This window comes from Takifugu rubripes, chromosome 12, assembly GCF_901000725.2.
Source record: "Takifugu rubripes chromosome 12, fTakRub1.2, whole genome shotgun sequence".
NCBI lineage: Eukaryota > Metazoa > Chordata > Actinopteri > Tetraodontiformes > Tetraodontidae > Takifugu > Takifugu rubripes.
Window position 1 is genome coordinate 2,255,381 of NC_042296.1, and position 18,261 is coordinate 2,273,641.

Genomic DNA, 18,261 nt, shown 5'->3' on the forward strand with positions numbered 1-18,261 from the left:
TTAATCTCTCCCGGGGAGATGGAGACAGAAGATGTTTTTGTAAAAGGGGTCACCAAGTCACGCGAAAAAGCAAAAAAAAAAAAAAACACCTAATTTTTGCAACCACGCCGGCCTCTTTTTCAGTTTCAAACACACCAACAAAAATGTTGCTCCGCTCACACTGCAAATATTCCCGAAAAAATTTCAGAGCATTGTTTAAAAAAAGCCTCTTTAGTGAGAGTCCAATGGTAATAACCATACGTTCTCGCCTCCCTCGCTCCGCGGCCCGTGCTGCTACGGCAGCTGTGTTTGATGTTGAACAACGCTAATGACTAAAGGAAATGAGATTAGGACATGAGCAACAACAAAGAGGTATTAATAAATAATGGAAAATGGAAATAGCTCTTTCTTTCTATGAGCTACGGGGCGAGCCGAATCAGCTGGAAGCTTTGCGAAAAGAAAAACTTTCTTTGAGCCAAAAGCCAATTTATGCTAATTATTTAAATGTTAAAGGAACGCTCTGATCCTGTCGGCTCATCCCAGCCCGCACACATCCGCCTGTCTGAGTCAGGAAACGTGCGCTGGGAGCGTCCTTGCTTTCTCGAGTTGACTCAGGGTTTGAAGTCGGCTGCATTAAGCGTCTCACATCAAAATAATTACTCCAAGATGTTTTATCGGTGCTGTAATAACAACGGAACAGTCAGCGCATTCCATTTAGAGTGAGCTAGCGCGGGGTTCCTGCATGTTAGCTCTTTTTCTCTCTACAACAAGAATGATATGAATACGAGTATCCAGCTATTTTACACATGCGCGTTTCCACCAATACTTTAATTACCAAAAAATTATTTAACTGGGTAAAGAATATTTGGCCTAATCTGCGTGGTTTGCAACCCTAAAAATTAAAAAAAAAAAAAAAAAAGTCCTCCGGCTTCTTAAGGCCTTCACAAATTTGTTTCGTATCTGAGAAGTTACTTTTTCAAGGAAATCCTGGGATTGGGCCGAGGTATTACCTGGGTAATTTTGGTGGAAATGCGTCAGGGATTCGCAAAATCCCGGCAGAATGATAAACATCCCTCCGATAGAAAGGAGGCTCCGGATTATGTGGAACAGAATTGTTCTAAATTGTCACGTTAGCGTCTATCGAAAGATCGGGAATCGTCAAATTGAGAGGATATCAACACGGTCGGTACCAGCGGAAGATTGCGGTCAATGATTTGGAACAGCCCTGACAGGAAAGTAGCGTGTTTACTCTGGTGCATCTTCAGCAGGTGAGAGTGAGAGTGTTGTTGGATCGGGTGTGTTTACACATGCAGACAAGCAGTGGGTCAAGTATTCCATCGTGGTGAGCTGTAAAATAATCCCTTCTCTCCACATGCATGTGCAATCCTGCCAGCTACCTGTCAGTTACCCAGACATCCCTCTGATACCCCCCCCCCCTCCCCCCACACACACACCACCTCCACACACACCGCGTTCACCTGGCACACAAATTCCTCCTCCCTCCCCTCAGAATCTGACCTGAAAACGTTCCCGTGTTTACTTTCCCTCGATCTGGTTTTCATCAGCGCCGGCCCGCAGATGTTTCCTGCATCCGTGCACGTAACGGGCGACGCTCGAAAGCTCGTGCCCTCCCGCGGCCGCCGTGGCGTGAAACCTCAGCAGTTCAGTGGAATATCAGATTATTGATCCCGAGATGCTGTCGCCTCTGTTTAATTGGACGTGGAGTAATTTGTATCCTTCCGCCTGCGTCAAGTGGAACTTGATGTTTGATTTGTTTTCTGGGCTGTTGCCAGTGTTCTCACACTGACAGCAAGCTGCTACCTGGTACGCACACAAACACACACTCCTACTTCCATCCTTTGTGAGGACTTTCTTAGACATAATGCTTCAGCCAGCTCCTTACCATAATGAACAAGTCTAACCCATGAACCCGAACCTACACCCAATTCTACCGTTAACCTTTTTCAACAATCCGAGTTCCTGCATGCGTAGCCAAACGTGAGACCCCACCCCTGGGTAGGCAGCTACCTCTCTCCCCACTTTCATAGGCCAGGTAATCCCCCCTGGGAGGGTGAATCTGCCCCTTCATTAGCATCGTCCATCCAGCTGGATGAACGTGCAGCTGCATCTACTTCATAAACGCAGCCTTTCCAGTCCACAATCATCTCCACACAGCGGGCAAACCTAATAACCCTCAGCGCTGATGAGGGAACAAAGTGGACTGCTTCTGCGGCGCGGAGCGGAGCGGCGGATGTTGCGTCTCGTCGGCCTGGTTCTTGAAGGGCAGCGAGGCGTAGGGATACATCCAGTAAAACCTGGATCTAATAAACCGGCAGGTTAGAGCCGTGTGCCCTAGCGGACCAAGCACGGGAAGGGACCGAGGGGCGTTGGAGGTGTGTGGAGTTCGTCCTGATGCAGACTGGAGGAGGGGAAGGCACGTGCTGCGCCTTTAAGGAGGCGCCTCGCTCCGGGCCTGTGCGTGCGAGTGTGACGGCACAGCAGCGCCAACGTGCGCTCTGCGGCTCCTATGCTGCTGCTCGCGCACACAAGAGGCGTGAAAATGCAAACTCTCACAATTGATCCCGGTTTCTTTTCGTATCACAGTCAGACACACTCGGACGAAAACCTCCCGTGCAAGCACGTTCGCGCACCTCAGCCCCCTCGCCGGCGCTTCTAAAAATAGCAGCGGCTGCTGCTGCCGACTGCGAGGATGTCATGGCGGAGGAATGTGGGCCATGTGCCAGCTGCGATCTGCTCCACAAAACCGGAGCAAAAATCTGTTATCCTAACACACATTCGCCTTCAGAGCGCGAGCAGAGAGGAGCTGTGCACAAGTGCACAAGAGAGGCCGTGCGATTAAAGCAGAGCTTCGGACACCATATCCGGTAGTCAGCTAGCCCCCCCCTCATCCTCTTAGTCTTCTGCCAACACATGGGGTCCAGATGACGGTCTGGAGTTTATAGCTTTCAAAAGAGAAAAAAAAGTGCTGCAAATTAAAGCTGCAACGCTCATTTAATTCCTCGACGTGTTGCTGGAGGCGTCAGTCGGGTTGCGACCATCGTGTGGCGTTAGCGGGTGCGTCGCTTGAGATCCTGCAGGAAATCTGCCAAAATCCCGGACCAGGATGCAGATTAGCTAACGCAGTGGTGCAGAACGGCAGGGGTGGAAGCGAGCATGTGGCCCGACACAGAACACGCTAGCTAGCATGTTGACTGTGCGCCGACACTTACAGTCATGGGGACCAGATCCTGCTGGTTAGCACTAATTTAAAACAACCGGGCGACTCACTCGGGGGGGAAAAAGTCTCCTCACATTCCTTTTCTAACTACATCCTGGTCCCCACGACCCTCCTGGCTTCACGCAGGCCGGATGCTGAGAGGAGCCGGTCGCTCCGTGAAGAGGCGAGCGAGGTTGTGGGGTTGCCGGGGAGGAAGCCCTATATAATCGCCTCATTAGGCCACAATCTCACCGCTTTGGAATGCGTCTGCCTGCCACGGGACCTTCCCCCGGACAGCCCCGAAATGTAGATTAAAGGGATCAGATCAGTTCCATCTGCAAGGCTGGAGGAGATGAGGGCGACGCGCAAGCCCCCGCCGTTATTTTGCATTCCGTTTGAATTGACTGGGTCAAACCGTCCCTACTGACCATGTGGCCCACCGACCCAGGATCTGACCCTTGACCCTTACAAACATGTTCAGACAGAAACGTCTATTTTTATAAACCCACTAAATGCCGGTATTCGTGTCTAGCATTAAGTGCCGTTAAGTGCATAAATCTGGGATGATGTAATGGGCCTTTCGGGCCGTAGCGTCTGCTGCTGGCACGGGCGGCACCGCTCAGCACCAGAGGAACAATAAGAGTCAAAGCAACTGCTTTCTATTCATTCTGCGCCACGACTCCAGAACCACCCGGCGGAATCGTTGCAGTGGGAATTTTTTAAGTGTCTCTCGTAAAAGTGAAGCGCTAGCGTAACGACGCGATATCGGCTCCGTGGCGGGATCCCCGCCTGCTCGCCGCTCTGTTGCTATGGTTTCTTTAGCGCTCGGCAGAGGGGACTTTTTATGTTCTCAGCGCAGGCTGGGCTACATGTGGCGTTTTTGTCCAGGAGAACGAGAGCAAATCCCCATGCGTGCGTTGCAGCAGGCGGCGTAACAAATCCAGCACAGCCGCACTACGGGTGCGCCGCCGTGTCATTTACACCTTGTCGCCTGATCAACGGCTCCTCGACGCGGCCGCATCCATCACGGCGGCAGTGTCAATGGCTCCCGCACCTCCTCCCTATTCCCGCGGGAGGCCTTGGAAGACCCCACCGCTGATCCCTCTTAACAGAGCTGCACTTGTAACCTCCTCCGTGCACGGAGACGTGAAATACGACTACAGCCGTCAATAACAGTAGTTTATATCTCTCAAAGCATTACCGCCAAACGACGGCTGTTCTCAAAGCCGCCCGAGTGCTAAGTTTATGACAATCTTCCGACTTTACAACAGCTGGTGGGGATGTTTATGGCATGTCTGAATGTGGGACTGTAAACACTGCAAAAACAGCTTGTTTCTGATGCATCTACACATCATACACTCTTCTGGAGGACTCACCAAGCTGTTTTGGCATGTATCCGCAAGCAACGGCGCATACACACGTGCTAAAACAAGGCCGGAGCCTTCCCACAAGTACGAGGAGGAGACAGGAAGGCAGAAACAGGAACCAGAGTAACCTCATTAGCCTGCGCATTGTCTGACAGCCGCAGCCTCCAGGCTTGCAGGCTTATACGCAAACAACAACCAGACTCTGGTCACTTCTGCAGCATCCGCTTGCGAAACTGGAGGGAGACGCCATTTGTATGTAAGTGTGAGGACGCCGCCTGAGGGGGGCGTCGAGGAAGTCTCCTTGTTAGCCTTGGACAGTCGGACTCATCAGAGAGACTTTAGGATTACATCTGGAATCCGGTTAGGTAGGCCTGTAAACAATCAGGCAGGAAGAGGCATACATCACACACATGCACTTACACAGCGGCAGCAATAACAAGTCGTAGCCTGGGGCTTTACGCTCGTCTACCCTCGCAGACGTTTGCACAGGCTCAGACGGGCTGATTTACTAGAAAGGCTCATTAATGCTCCTTTTCCACGACCTACAAACAAAACGATATGGGACGTGAAAAAGGCCGCCGCTGGCCCACACGACAGAGCAGGCGGAGGGATACGACCCGGAGCGCCATCTGAGGAGCTTAACTGGCGCGGCTGGAGAAGAACGACGCAAACGCCGCCTCACCAGCGCTCATTTTTAGATTCAGGGTGAGAGGAGGGTGGCGAGGAGATCGATCGGGTTCGCCCGGCCGTGGTCTTCAGCCAAGCCTGACAAATGAAGCTCCTCGCTATTTTCATAACTGCTAAAGTTCCCACGTTCCTCCAGCCGGATCACGCTACACCTTCCTACATCTCTCAGCCTCCTTCTGGAAGGAGGAAAACCTTAGCTGGTTACATCACGTTTACTTTCCCATCTTATAATATTGCGAATGCATCATATGTGTGCGTGCACGGCTGGTGAGCAGCTTCGGTAGCAGAACCAACAGCAGCACATGTGTATTACAGCCGATAGATCATGACGATGTCAAACACACCAGACCAGCTGCACAGCAGAGAGACAAAGGGGCTGCGGCGAAGACACTCGGAGGGAAGCTAAGCTACATGTGTGCACGCGCGCACACGCTAGGCCTTCAAAGTGAAAAGAGGCAGCAGAATGGCGTGCGAGGGGAGGTGCACAGTGGCTCCTGTGTGGCCACTTTTGAGCTGGTCGGCAGCACAGGTGGTGGCAATATTAACCCAACAACTAGCCAGGCCCGAACCAGGCCAGCGCTCTGTGGATGTGGACAAGGCCTCAGATGCTCATGTTGGCCCTAAAATGGGTGAACTGTGTGTGTGTGTGTGTGTGTGTGTGTGTGTGTGTGTGCAGCTGCTCGCAGCCGTTGCCTGAGTGTGCAGCTCCAGACCATAAACAAGCTCAAAACATGACTAAATATTGTCGAACGTTCCTGCGTGTTATTTGGACTGGACCGGATCGTATCAACACCGAGTCTCAGCTGTCCACCGCGCGTTGGCGTGTTTAAATATAACAGACTTTAACGTGTTTATCGGGCTCCGGCGCTGGGAAGGTCCCGACATCACCCACCAGAGACCCGATTAACCCCAAACGCATTTTTGAGAATCTATACCAAGAGACACTTTCCCCCCGATGACAGCAACAGCGGAGCGGCTCGTACGGACCATGTAAGGTCACGTCTCCCTCTTTGGCTGACAATCTCGCTAACAAGCGTGTCACAGCTCCGTGCACACACGCGTGCACACGAGCGTCTGCGAGGGACTCAACAGCACACGCTATGCAAGTGCTTGCTCGGATCATTATTGGCAGACTGTTCACCGCCATGTACACACACACACACCCACACCCACACACACACCCACACCCACACCCACACACACACACACACACTGAGAGGTACACATCCGGAGCCCCCGCCCCGCCCGGCGTTTTCTGACAGGCAAATTAATGCGCTCCGAGCCCGTGCACGTCTGACCGAGCGTGCACACGTGGGCCGCTAATTGCACGCCTTCGAATGTCACTCGCATGTGAATCAAAGCAAACCACCCGGGTCTTTAAAAGCACGGCAGCAAAGGGCTCCCACCTACACGTCATCATATATATTTTTTCTTCGGCTGCGACACGCTGCAATTTAGCAGGAAACCCGCCTTCACCTGGTCCTGCTGGAAAACTCCGATGTTTGCACCCGGGAAGCTAATTCAGAGGCTGTGTGATGAACACACGCCCTCGGGGTTTTTTCTGTTTTTTTACAGTGCTAAAACATGCACCAAACTGGGGCAAAAACACTCAAAATTACACCACTTTCCAACTGCCGTGAAGGCAACACAAGCCACAAGTGCTCATTAGCGCAATCCGCACAAAAAGCGTGTTTTTGCACACGTACGACTGTGGGGTTTGTCTTGTTTGTGTTGTTGTGTGTTCTGCTCAGACAATAGCAACTAATCCCCACTTATGTCGCCACAAGGTTCAGGCTTTCGGAGACGGGCTGGAGCGGAAACTCTCAGAAACGTCCATATTGGGGAAACCAGGACTCGCCGCCAGAAATGTGAAATGAAGCTTGTGCATTTGCACACGTGCATCCCAACCACAAGCACTGTATCTGTGAGCGGCGAGAGCAGCCTCTCATTCTTTTATGCTGCATCATCTCTCATTTTTTACAGCACAGATGTGTTCTGTTTATTTACCCCGACGCCACGGCCCAATTTTGCTCAAATGGGGTGGAAATTAAATCAGGCCTCGTGAAAATCGCTACACTTCCCTGCCCTCGGTTCGTCCATTAAACTGTCACTGTTGCCCGGGACGCGGGCAGAGCAAATGGAATACGTGAGGAGCGGGGGGGGGGGGAGAATCAGAGGAGGTGGCTGGTGGGAGATCGCCTTAATAAGAACTCACTTAGCTGCGGCGTTCTGCGAGAAGGATCACGCCGGTTCCTCGCCATGAGTCTCAATCTAGGCAAGACCAGTGATGAACTGGGGAGGGAATAAAAACGCAACAGCTGCATTTACACGCCGCTTTAAACTCTATTAAGGTTGATTTTTAAATAAAAGTGCAGTTAAAGCTATACATCCTATTGGCCCTTTAAATGAATCCGGAGGGGTCAAGGGTTGAGGGCAAGCAGGTGGCCGGAGAGGGGTCAAAGTTCAGCTTTTCGGTGACACATCGGTGGGCGGGTCTGAGCCACGCGGCACAAAAGACCCGTCAGTCAAAATGGCCAATTTACCATACGTCCATCTCCGCTGGCCCCGGGGAGCTATTTTAGCATTTCTCCCCAGCCTCTTTACCCCCCAATCAGGGGCAGATAAGGGCTTCTTTACATGACAAAGTGCTTCGGAGGAACAGGGCAGAGAAAAGAAAGAGGCTCCTTTCAGCTGCCAGTGGGGGAGAAAATCCTCTGCCCATAAGAGCTTTTGGTCACATGGTTCTAATTTAAAACTCAAAAGGTGAATTGGGAGCTGCGGCTCCGCCTGGTCCGGCCTCATAGATCATCTTCAACCTTCATATCCTAATAAATGCGAGCTGCTGCTGCCACCGCGGTGACCCGCAATCACACTGTTAAAAACGCCTTGAAAATAATTTAATTTCCAGCCGGTGCTGATGTAAGCGGCACTCGGCTGAGGTCAAATAAGCAGCTCCGGACGGTAAATGCTAACGGCGTGCTATGTGCTAAAAACACACTTAAACATCCAATTGGCTGGAAGGTGCTGCGTCTGAAAGAGGAAGGGGAAGCCTGGATGCCAACAGGCAAACAACATAAAACAGTTTAGATAAAAGGACAGGCAAAATGGGGGGGGGGGGGTTTGGTTAGATTCTAGGCTTCAGAACCTCTTGGTCGGGCCATCTGCATGTGTGGAGAAGTCGTGTACGGAATGTCAGAGGGGAGTCTGTAGGAGGAAGAGAGGGAAGGAGGACAGACAGGCATTGTGTCTGCACTTCCTCTTCCTGTTCAGTCCACAGAGGGACGGTTCTGCACGTCAGGGACGTGGGCAGGTTGCTGGAGATTTTACAGACCCAAGCTCATTGTTACACGCAGTCTTCACACACTTTCTTCATCTGTAAGTGGTAAAATACACAATGATGGCGTGGATCAATCACTGCCGGGCTGCCAGGCGACGTGCTCCGAAACGCAGCGTGTGTAACGTGCGCCGTCTTTCAATGGGGGAAGTGCCTGATCTCAGCCAGTCGTCTCCCCTTCATCCCTGAACATCTATGACGGTGAACAGAAGTCAGTCCGTGTTCTGCCGGATGATGAAACTTCAACAGATCCATCAAAACCAACTGGTTAAAATGGCTCCAGTAAAGGCTGCCAGGTGCATGCTGGTATCAGTGAGTGATGCCGTCTTAAATCCGGACCTCAGATCTGAGCTCTGGACTGTAGTGTCCTGCTTTAGAAGTAAAGTCTAACACCAGTCATCACCTGGGCACGCCCCCCCTCCTCATCTAACACTTCATAAAAGCCATTCATCCCACCATCCTTTCATCCATCTATACCAGGGGCCTCGTTAATCCTTCTCTCCATCCTGACCCCGCACCACTCAACCGGACTGGGACAAACTTCAAAGAGCGTGTGTGTGTGTGTGTGTGTGTGCGTGTGTGTGCGTGTGTATAACAGAAAACGCAAGAGATACAGAGATTGGGTGGCTGGGCAGCTGTGTTGTATTTGGCCTAAACCACAAAGCCTTCAGTGCACCCCCCATCCCCCCACCCCACCCCACCCCCCATGCACACGCACTACTTCAATGTCTTCTCTGGTCCCAAAAAAAAGTTAAAGTTCTAACTAGGAAATGAAACATGGTAACAAGCTAACGTCTATATGAAGTCCAGGCAACTGTTTAGAAGAGTAAATCCGTTAATTAGCTAAATTCAAATAAACTAAAACGGCAGAAAGAGTCTGGTGCCATCAGATTCTACTGGGCAGACTGGTACAGGAAGGCAATACTGGACCACACCACGGCTTCAGAAAGTCAACGATGTGTAAGGAAATAGAGCCAGTATACACAAACACACACGGATGGGGGGGGCTGACATGCCTGCCATCATCAGCAGTTAATGGATGTTTGTTTATGAACCTGCCACCGAGAAGCAAAAACACCACTACGTATCTGTGTCTGTGCTGCGGCCCGTAAGGGCGAAGGCGACTCCAAACCTGCCAGCAACGGTGCTAATTCCTGGTGATTTCTATGTCAATATTTGGTCTCTGCCTTGCAGGGTCGCTGCTGCTGCTTCCAGTGATAAAGTGGAGGGCTGTCTGACTCACACAGGCGAGTCCTCCTCCATCATAAACCCACCACAAAAACTGAGCAGTGCAGAAATAAAACCTTCCTGCATCGCCTGTTTATCTGCCCGAACCCGGGTTGCGACAAAAACCGTAGTATCAGACGTAACCCCCCGCGCACAGCCGCTCGGCTCGTTCGGTCTCCATGGAGCTTTTAAGCTTTAAATGGTTTAATTTGGAAAACAGAAAGTCCCAAATCAAGGAATACAGCTGTTTAAGACTGTTAGGGAGCTGGCAGGGGGCACAGAGGGAGGGGGGCAGGAGGACAAACAGTTGCAACTGATGCGTGCCCGTGAAACGTCTGTGGAAAAAGCATCCTCTCGCCAGAGAACTAGCGCTGTGTGGCACTTTGTGAGCCGTGCACGGGTCAGCTGTTGCTCTTGGCCTGGTTTAGCCGCACAGCCTGGTGGATTCTCTGCACACTAACACCCTGTCCTTCTGCCCCCCCCCCCCATCCCCCTTAATCTGGCAAATATTTAAGCAATCCTGACATTCACTGTCACAACGGAGCAAACCCACACTGAGAACCCTTTAAACGAGACGCTGGGCCAAAGAGAAATTCACTTCTGCTAACTGAAATCATTAAAAGAGCTTTTCCGTCCACCGCCGGTGTTTAATTGAGCCCAAAAGTACCATTTAAACCTGCGCCAGTCGCAGTTTAGAGCAGAGCTGCGTGATTTACAGCGCTTTAAACTGATATTCTCCTTCAAAAACACACAATCGTTGCACTGTATTCGCTCAGTCAGGAACGCTTTATTTCATTTACAAGTGGGACTGCTGGGCGGCCGAGGAAACGAGAGAGCATAATTGCTCATTTACAAATCACCCCAACTCTGCTAATAACAACCAAGTGGAATCAACAATCTAGGGACAACAGTTAAATATGGCTGCCGTGACAACGGGCCTTAACGGACTGGATTGGGTTAAAAAAAGAAAAAAGCAGGAATTTCGTGCACTTGGAAAACGTCACGCCGCTCGCTTGGCGTTAATATCAGCAGAAACTGTCGACTTTAATCAAATACCCTCTATGAGCGAGTTCCTCTCTGGCCAACCATTGCAAATAAAAAGGCCGGTTTGAGGATCGCAAGTGTCAGATTTTCATCACGTATGAACGGGCAGAAAGAGAACGCCCCCCCACCCTCATCATCCAATAAATATTACAGCTGCTGTCTGAATCTAACCAAATTAGCAGCATGTTAAAACCGCAGAACAAGGCTGGACGCCACTGCCAAGTAACAAACACTTGCTCGGTTACCTGCCAAAAAAAGGCCATAAATATGGCTGCAGGCCGGCCGGCCGGGCAGCGGGCCGGAGGTCTTAGAGGACCAACAGCTGTTTTCTGTCGTCTTTTACTCAACTTATCCTTATTGGGATGCGATTCCCCGGTGCAGTGGTGGCGAGAAAGGCGTTTAAAACGCTTAAAGTCCACACTGCCGGCAGTAACGGGAGACAAAAATCAGTTGGGAGATTCAAAACGTGCTCGGCTTCCTGCATTCTGGGGGAGATGGTGGCATATTTACTCGGGACGTTTGACACAGACGCGCATTTAAAGCTGGCCAGCCTGGCGCCTGCTGCTAAAGGTAGGAGGCAAAGGAGAAGATTACAGACGGGCAGAACATCCAGGAGGCGCCGCCAGAGGGGTCTCCCAAGTGAGGTCATCACCACACCCCCCATCCCCTCCGGTCATCATTTCTCACCATATCTCATCTGTTCTCCTATTATTGCCTTCCAACCATTCTGACTCCAGACATCGTGATAAAGGAAAGGTAAATATATATTTTTTCTTGACTGCTATATTCTCTTGCAGGTTGGGGGGGGGGGGGATGTGTCGTTGACGTTGGGGTATGTGTCTAGATGAGTCCATAGCAGGGCCCTATGTGAGCATTTGGGGGTTCATTCTTTGCTAAAGGGTTCCTTGGCAGTACTCCTGGCACCTGTTGTCAGCACACTTTCCAAATTTTGGATGCACCTGAGCTTCAGCCAAGAACCCTCCACTTCTCAGCCCAGTCCCCTACGGACTGAGCTTCCGCCGCCCCCAGGAAGCTAAATATAAACCGGAAAAATCCCAATAAGGCAAATGGAAGTCCACATGCTTCACTGAAGCTGAATATGCCTCAATCTGCTGCCTGAGGAGATTCAGGAGAGCTGCAGCGACTGAAGGAAGCCGGGTTGACTAGTTTTTATTTTAAATAATCCACGTTGGCTTCAGCTTCTTGCTAGCTTAAGCGTGACCGTCTGGTAGCAAATTAAATGAAAATTCTTTAATGTTGTGTCTGTATCCCACTATGTCAGGATTTCATTGTAATATATATAATAGAAGGGAATAACAAGGCTGCTCTGCCTCCCAGTGTGCAAATTCAGGCTGTGCACGCCATCATCAAGATGGCTTCACCGCCGTCGCAGGGCTCACCTCAGCATAACAGGGGTAGACTGGAGCTACGCACATATATTTATGACGCGAAGAGAAACATAACAGACACCCACTGGAAGGGTGAGATAAAATACTCAGGAGCCCCCGGCAGGTAAAGTGGGCGCTACGCTTCATTAAACATGCGGCGAATCCCTCGGCCCTGCTACGTTTACCCAATTTAGGAAGGAAATGACATCGTGTTGGCAATGCCGAGCGGAGGCAGAGATGAGTATTGAGCAGGGAGGGACGGAGGCCACAGGAGGAAGGGAAGAACAGACTTGAAGTGACTGCGATTGGATTAGGAACACGGAGCGTTCCACCGCAAACAGCGTCGGGGTGAAGTGAATTAGCACTCTGCAGAGGTCCGCCAAACAAGAGCCGCCTCGGCAGGGCACTGCCTCGGCTACGACGGAGGAGCAGGCGAAGTAGAGGAGGGAAAGAAGGGAAAAAAAACAAACAATGAAAACAGCATGCAGGAAGCAGGCACACGCCTAATCGCATTAACACTGACTGGAGGAAGAATGGAGGGAACGGAACGCTGTAAGACAAACCCCGATTGGAAACCAAGTCACATTCAAAGAGCTAAAAGGTCAGCCTGGATACCCAGATGTTTGTATGTGTGTTATTAGAAATGGCAACGTTGTCTTGGGGGGGGTCCCCAAAATGAGCCACAGATGAGGAAACACGTGGGAAAGAGGGAGTCGCACAGTTTGACTCAACCTCGATCCAGACATTACATCGTGACCCGGGAATGGTTCTCACATTCATGTCCGGCCCGCATCCAAGTCCCCCTTTCTCATTTCATCCATGTAAAGAGAGAAAGAGAAGAAGGGGGAGAGAGGGAGGTAGGGGGGACAGAGAGAGAGACAGACAGATAGAGAGAGAGAGACAGGGGCCTGCAGCGCACTGTGAAGTTGTGTTAATGAAGGAGGGATGGAGAATATTGCAATTAAAGCCTCATTTACTTGCACGGAACATGTCCTCTGCTGATTTGATTAGGATATTAAAAACCGTGAAAGGATGGGGGGGGGGAGTAATGGTGAGAAAGCAGTAGATGTGGACATGAGTGGGAGTGTAGTCACAAACTGACTGGCAGTCCTGCTGAGGACTAGCAGGAGGCACGTACAGACACACACACACACACACACAGCCGAGGCATCTGTGATGGAGACCTGTATTAGTCAGGCCGATGAGCAGACCGCAGAAGCCCAAGACAGAAGGAGTCAGGCCTGATTTACAGAGCGCCGATCTTGATGTGCAGCCAGTAAAAGTGGCTGAGGAAGTACATGGAAATGTGTCTGGGCCACATGCAAAAACACAGGCTGGAGCGGCAAAATGTAGCTGTCCCACTAAAATATCTTGTTTATTGGATCTGTAGGAGGAACAGACCAACCTGTTTCCCCCTGAAAAGCTCTAACTTTATGGATATTTGACACTACATTGATTCTTCTAGCAATTCTAAAAAGGAATGTGTCCAAAACCACTATATAGTGTACTCAATATATCCCATAATGCATTGTGAAAAGTAGTTGACAAGTCATGCTGCCTAGCGATATGGGCGGAGCATCATCCATGGAAGGAGCGTGAGCTTCGTCAGGTGACTTAAGCCTCATACGTAGTTTAGCCTGTCGTTGGGGCATCAAAAAGCCACCTTAAAGCACCAAATTACGCGCGCCAACACAACGGGCCTGACATGCAACGAACTGCAGCACTTGCTATTTTGAGACTCGAAGAGAAGGAAGAGCTTTAAAATAATCTGCTCGAACTGCATTCAAAGCTCACTGGCCTGCTATAAATCCATATAAGCCCATTAGCGCTCCTGCATACTAATGGAAAAGTAATTTCCAGTACAGCCGTCCCATTAAATAGGAGAGACAAGATGGTCTGGTTCTGGCCAGAACGCGATCAATGTCAATAGAGTGCATTTACTTTCACTTCTTGCTCTGCTCTATAGGGAAGTGGTGACCTGCTCACTGTAGCGGTAACTATACCTTTTATTGTCAGGACGTTAACCAAAGTATGAGTTAACAGCAGAGGTGAAGCTTCCTACACTCTACTGTTCAGGGGGTCTGCTTGAAATTTTGATTCAAATTTATTTGTTGACTTTGCTATGAATGTGCAGATGGAAGCTGGTTCTCAATCCCAAGTATGCAGGTACGCACTTGGAGGTCTTTGAAGTACGTACATTTCCGATTCCCAAACCTACGGGACCACAAAAGGAGTGGGGCAGTTACACACCCGGGCACACGGGGAAAAAAGTGGACTAAGTCCAGAAAAATGAGGTCAGTCAGCAACTTTAAACATCATGTTTGTGTATCGACTTTTAAAAAAGCTCCATGTGACCACTGTTTAGTTATTTCAATGCTGCGAACTTCACTGGCTCTCCAAAATGACCCCACTCTGTCACGTAAACGCTCTCCAGTAGCCACTTCTCTTCTTTTGTGACCATCCCCGCGGAGTGTCGCCGTGGGAAAGGTTTCAAACTGCAATCTAGACTGAAACCCACCGCAGGCCTTGCACCGCCTTAAATATAAGGGACAAAAATGCAAAATCAAAAGGAGAACAGGCTGGATATGATCTCTTCTGCTTTCAGTGCTGTGGGACGCCCACACGACTGTAGGCCTTTCCTGGCCACGGTCGCTGTCTGTCTTAATCTTGTGAAACTACAGCGAAGATGATTCAAACCACAAAGCTAAATTGCAGTACTAATAATAACAAGATGTTAACCAAAACCAGACCACTTCGCAAAGACATTCGGCGAAGAGTGGGGCGATAAAAGTAGGAAAAGCCATGGCGCATACTGGACTTGTTGGCGTTCAGATTTGTCTCCTACACGTACAAAAGAGAGTGATCAGTGGGGGTTAACACATCTCTGCGTGTTTTGGGAAACACCTCCGGGGGCGTTCTTCCACACGTCTCAGGGAAATGACGTCACCACACCGTCACTCACAACAAACGTAGCTGCTGAAACTATATCGCCGAGTCAGACGTACAGAACTCACTCCGCAGAGATCACATGCAGCCGCCGACGGTGACCGAGGAGGAGGGGTGGAGGCAGAGTCAGGTGTGAGTCAGAATCTCCCAAATCACTCTTTAGCATTGGCGTCATCGTTGGTATACAGCAGCTATTCCTCACGGGGGAAATGTCTGCATGCTGGCAGGGGGGAGGGGGGGGGGCAGAGGAACGTTGAACGTGGAAACGTTGCTGTTATGCGTGGGTGTGCACAAGTTATACTGGTCGTGCCAGCCGCGGCCAGGTGTCTCAGAGAAGCTTTTGTTGTTTTAGTGGTTGAAAAGGGGCAAAAATCACAGGACCATTTTGGAAAATGGGCTACAAATTAGCATCTAGCATCCCCGCGAAATCTCTACAACACTTTTGTTTTAACTCAATTCAGTAAGATCATTCAGCAATTTGATTTAACCAGTCAACGCACTAGGAGGAGTCCACTCGAGCTTTCCGTCATCTTTCTTGCTGAGACATTCCAGCATTTGTCACACATTTAGGCCTTTACAGGGTGACTCGAATGGGTCCTATACTCCCATGTCACTCGGGCAACAAAGCCTAGCCTCGTCAGATTGTTGTTTGTAGATTCCACTAGTAGGAGGAAAAAATGACGTTTTGGCACGTGGACCCTTATCACGCCAGAGCAGGAGGAACACGCTCAAATTTATTTGCAATGTGTTTATCCTGCCCTAAATGCTCAACACACCCACGCGTGTCGCTCCCTTTGCCGCAGTAGACAAAAGGTCACCGCGAGCAATTATAATGTGGCACAGAAGAAAAATGTTCGCATTTTTCCACGCACATAAAAATCAATCTCAATCTCTTGTCCGTTCGGTTCCACGTCGACAGACAGAGTGAGCGGAATGTAGATCAATAGGAGACCTGGCGCGGCCCCGCCGGCAGTCACGCTGAAAATGTCTCGAGTGATGCCCTGACATTCCTGGAAATCCTGAAACGAGGTATTCGCTATAACCCGACGAGCAGGACGAGATAATTTCAAAAAGAATCCAGCCGCTCCCTCAAACTTCATCAGTGTTGTAACAATCGGCTTAAAGTCGTTTTGCAAGCCTAAACCTCAACACGCCCTCCCGGTTTGGGGTGGAGGCATTTGGATTAGGCTCCACAACCACTAGAACTCCCAGGAAGCTCTTGGGATTGAGTCAAACTCCAGCTACAGAAGAGACAGAATATGGACAGCCATAGGATGATGCGTGTGTGTGGGGGGGTGAGTATGTGTCCATCTGCAGCCAGCAGAAGGTGCGCCGCAGCAGCAGGCATCTATTATTCAGGGCTTCCTCCTCCTTCCTTCCTGCCTCCTCACCACCACCGCGTATTTGCACCTACGTCAAACGACATCACTCCATGCTGGATGGGGTCACTGCTCGAATCAGAATGGCCCTTTAGCTGCGCAAACCGCACGGGCAGCGGCGCAACGACCCCTTGCCTTCGCACCAATCCACTTTCCAAGATTGTTTTCCCACACTAACAGTCCCCTTGCGCTTCCAGAATGATGTGAATCGCAGGACAACCGTGTTTTTTCATCATAAATTTGCCAAGTGGGAGACCAGGAATTTTGACAGTTGTCAGGGTCCCTCCCCCACTTAATGATCCCGGTTCCGTTTCCCACCAGAGCCTTCCCAGCGTGGGGGAGGGACAGTATCCTGTCTGAAAGGTCCAGGAATTCTGGAGTGCTGGACACAGTGTGGACTCAGTGAGGAGACGGACCAGCACACTGAAGCCATTGAAAGTCAGGCAGCCGCCCACCTACCCACATGTGCTGCTATGCTAGCAGATACACATGACCAGAGAGCCAATAGCTGCGTTCCAAAATGCGCTACACTGGCGCCTGAACTGTGCAACACTTAACTCAAGTATAATCTGATGACCTGGGAATGACACTGGATGAACAGCTCAGGAACTTTTTTGGAACGCTTCGCAGGCTCTAGAGATCAGATATGGAGTCGGAGCAGCGATCCTGCAGTTCGTGATGGTGCCGTTTTTCTGGTGGCTGTGGGTGCCATTAAACTATCACAGTAACCGGCTATTACTAGGTTATATTTGGCAGCAGCTGAGTCACTCTTCACACTTGCCTGCTCTGGTTTTTGACCCCAACACTGGATAATGGGTTTATTAGGGTGGTCTAGATGAGTCAAGAGCAGATTTGCCACCATATTATGACCAACAAACAGCTGGTTTTAGATGCAGAAGTTGGGTGGTATGTTCTGTCCGTGTTCAGTGCCTACACACACACAGATGAGACTCAATACTCTTGCTCATTACCGCGGGGGAGTTCTAAACGAGTGTGTTCCTTTGCATCATCTCAGCACTGCTCATCTCCGTGGAGGAGGGCGCGTCAGTGCATTTACTGACTCCCACATTCCCCATGTGCTAGCAGGTCACCTCTACCATCAAGTCAGACTTCTATGTCAGAGGAAAGAATATGTGTCCTGCTGTTCCAAACAAATGCTACCGTTGCCTCTCGTACACAAGAGCACGCTCTCTAAAACTACAAGATGTTTAAATGTAGTTTACCATACAGGCAGCGCACACGTCAGGTTTGGATCCCAGTTACAGCGAATTAATTGTGAATACCTAAAGTATTATTCACTGAATCTAACTTATGTATAACAGCCAGAGAGAATTTTGCAAAGGCAAGATATGATTTTGGAAAAACAGCGAGATTTTCCCCTCCTGATGTTTATTGGCGATGGAGGTTTTTCTTGTCAACAGTCTCATTTGGAAACTAATCTGAAAACTTCCTGTCTGTAGAGGAAAGTGTGAAGACGGTGACTAAGAAATGTAGAACAGAATCAGACAACATCTGCGTTGATATTTGAAGTGGCGGTAGTTTATTACAGCAAACCGCAGGAAGCCATGCAGAGGGGCCCCTGGGTTGTGGCTTAGGAAACCCCTTGCATGTCCCCTGCTGTTCTGAATGATTAACTCGGGGTCTGTTTTGTCCTCCAGGCTTATTTAACCCCTTTAGACCCAAGCTACAAATG

General features: G+C 50.1%; 1 protein-coding gene across 2 annotated transcripts in view; it reads right to left on the reverse strand.

Moving 5' to 3' along the window:
- jarid2b (jumonji and AT-rich interaction domain containing 2b) overlaps nucleotides 1–18,261 on the reverse strand; it is a 67,820-nt gene that overhangs the window by 34,056 nt on the left and 15,503 nt on the right. The window contains exon 1 of one of the 2 annotated variants that reach the window (XM_029844758.1): nucleotides 90–175. The exons of the other annotated variant lie outside the window; for it this stretch is intronic. The gene's annotated coding sequence lies outside the window, so the exon portion shown is untranslated. Of the gene's footprint in view, nucleotides 1–89; nucleotides 176–18,261 lie in introns of those variants that run through there. 2 annotated transcript variants of the gene reach the window in all.